The sequence below is a fragment of the Miscanthus floridulus genome, chromosome 1 (genome assembly GCF_019320115.1).
Source record: "Miscanthus floridulus cultivar M001 chromosome 1, ASM1932011v1, whole genome shotgun sequence".
Classification (NCBI taxonomy): domain Eukaryota; kingdom Viridiplantae; phylum Streptophyta; class Magnoliopsida; order Poales; family Poaceae; genus Miscanthus; species Miscanthus floridulus.
In genome coordinates, this window is record NC_089580.1 from 106,741,985 (window position 1) to 106,744,972 (window position 2,988).

General features: G+C 42.6%; 1 non-coding gene across 1 annotated transcript; it reads right to left on the reverse strand.

The window, feature by feature from the left end:
* Window positions 1–2,593: 2,593 nt before the first annotated feature.
* Window positions 2,594–2,700, reverse strand: LOC136511717 (small nucleolar RNA R71). Its single transcript, XR_010772811.1, has one exon. It is a non-coding gene; the product is annotated as a small nucleolar RNA R71 (small nucleolar RNA).
* Window positions 2,701–2,988: the final 288 nt, after the last annotated feature.

A 2,988-nucleotide genomic window follows, 5' to 3' on the forward strand; every position in this document is an offset into this window, starting at 1 on the left:
TTTGTAGCATCAGCTTTAAAGCTAGGCAAACAAAGGGATCAGATTTAACATCAATCCATTCATCCACACCTTTGCAGCTGCTTTTGAGAAGCTTTAGCTTTGACAAACTAGCACTATCGACCTTGCCATATGGCACAATGTGTTGGCCGATAGAATCTGAATTTGTTTTATAATCAACAAATAAAATGACATTCTCAATCTGTCTTTTACAACTACTAGCAAGGATATCTCTAATAGATGCAGAAAAAGAAATAGTATGACTGGATTGGAATTTGAGCAAAATATTTCTATTTTGTACCTTGTTGATCAAGTTGGAGAAGTGCACGTCCTTGATTTGAATGATGTTGCTCTTCATCTCTTGAGAACGGTCAACAATAGGTGCCAAATCATCTAAAGATGCATCGCTGGCTGGTAGAACCGAGAAAGTTGGCTTAGCTAACTAGAAGTTGGCTAGGATGACATGGGCACTAGCAGGGGTGTTGATGGTCACTAAACACCTAATTTGACCGTCAACATTCCACCCAAATCAAGGTAAAACAACATCATATGTGTCATATTATGTTTATAATTCACCTAGTTCCACTTGTACTTGGGAAAATTATTTGTATGCATGAAAAATCACAAAAATGGACAAATATGAAGCATAGGAGGCAATGGGACATGGTAGGGGGGCCGTGGGCCCATAGGCCATGTCAGCCGATGCCATGTGGTGTTGCCCGATGACCCACCTAGCCTACCATGTCACTGATCCGCATGATATGCAAGCTAGCACCTCCAAGAGTCATCACCATGCTTGATCCATGTCGGTTTGATCCAAGGATGGACGTTGAGCTCCCATAGATTGTCGGGTCCACCGTCATACACTTGTAGGACCAAAACCAACCTCTAAACTACCTCACCAGCTAGGAAACCGACTTACCTACCATGCAACCACCATCCAGAGGCCATGCATCGCTGTTGGATGGTGAGGCGGTTCAATGGACGGTCGACCGATGCCCCACCGCCTCTCCACTGCCTCATCTTTGCCTACAAGTACCCCCATGCCCTCTACACACTATAAAAGGGGCTATGGTGCTCGGTGGAGATCATCTCTCAGCAGCTCTCAAGCATTCCAAGTGTTCCAAGCTCTGAGAAGCTCTCCAAGAGTAGTAACTTAGAAGTAGTAGCTAGCTAGTAGTGATAAGAGTTGAGCAGAGCTCGCCTTGGAGTCCAGAAGAGTCTTCTAGTCTAGTATAGCTCCTCTTGTAATATTTCTTTTAGCATTTACTTTATTTAGTACTTTACTTTGTCAAGTACTTTATTCAGTAATATAGCTTTGCTTAGTTCAAATCCTATCTTGCTCTTGTATATCATTAGTGAGCCTAGGTGCTTGTCCTTTGGCATTTGCATCATTATTATCTTAGTGATGAGTCTATTCATCATTAGTACTTGTTCTACCATTTGGTTAGGGTGTTTTGATCTTATTTCACTAGAGCTCGGATCGAAACAGTGAGTTTATAGATTAAGCGTGGTGCTTAGGCTATATCTTGCCTATAGGTACGGCTAGATCCCTAGATAGATTGTGGTAGTTGGCAGGTGGTGATAGCCCTGTCCTTCCTCTGTATTCCACCATGTCGGGTCTAGTTATTAAAATGCAGGGCTCGTTGTGCTTCATGTTTGGTTAAATCCAATGCAAGTACGCCCCTCATACTAAGAACGATCTCACTATCATTGAGTTACTTTTGTTGCTTTAAGATTACATACTCTACTTCTTACACTCAACTACACTACACTTCTAGTTACCTCTATTTGTGTGATAAACCCTTTTTATCTTTTCCCGTCCATCATCCCTCATCACTCCTATGTTGCTAGACATACTTACTTAGTCTACCTAACCACAGTGCCCAAACATGTCCTCCCACCTTCCTTTGGGAAAATATAAATTCGATGCTTCGTACTCACCAAGCGAAGTGCTACATGATAGTTCTGTGCGCTTGCGGAATCCCCTTTCCTATATACACACATACGAACCATCGGAAAACATTTCTAGCGCCATTGCTAGGGACATAAACCTAGTAGTGACGTTAAGAAGTGTCAACAAGCATTTTTGGTGCCGTTGCCGAGGAAGGCAACTGGTGCATGTTACCAATCTGTAGTTAGGGTCTGCTAGCTAGGTCTTTGTCTTAGCAACTTTCTTTTCCTTTTTCATTTTCTTTTTAGTTACCTTCTTTTCTTCCTAGCACGGTCATGGCCAAATAGGACCATCCATGAGTTTTCTGCCCCGTCGGCTGCTAATGTAGCCTCTGGTCCTGATGTCATTAATGTGGACACTCTCTTTGAGCTTAATCCCACATTGATCATGATGGAGCTAGCTTGTCCTTTCTGTGGTAAAGCCCACGAAGATGCTAATGCACATCTCCAACATTTCTTGGAGATCTATAGTACTTTTACCATTAAGGGAGTGACCCAAGAGGCCATACGTCTTCGTCTTTTCCCCTTGTTTTTGTTGGGAAAAGTGAAACAATGGTTCTACTCAAACCACAATGCTGTAGATACATGGGACAAGTGTTCCAATGCTTTCCTAGTTAAGTTCTTCCCGATGGGTAAGACCAATGCTCTTCGCAACAAAATCTCTAGCTTTCAACAGTAAGTTGATGAGTTGATTCCAGAAGCCTAGGAATGAATGCAAGAGTATGTAACTACATGCCCACACCATGGTATGGAAGACTAGCTTTTGATCTAGAACTTCTACCATAGCTTAGTTCCATTGGATAGGAGCCATTTAGGTGCTACCGCTGGAGGAGCATTCTTTTCGCTTAATGTCACAGATGACAAGGCATTGATCGAGAAGATGGTTTCCATCTAAGGATGGAGCGATGAATGACTATAGCCCCACAAACAAGGTATGCATTCTCTTAAAGAAGCTAACATGCTTGCAGCCAAGGTAGATCTGCTCGCAGAGAGACTAGAAAATTGTGAGAAAATGAGTGCCCAAGAAACTGTACAAGC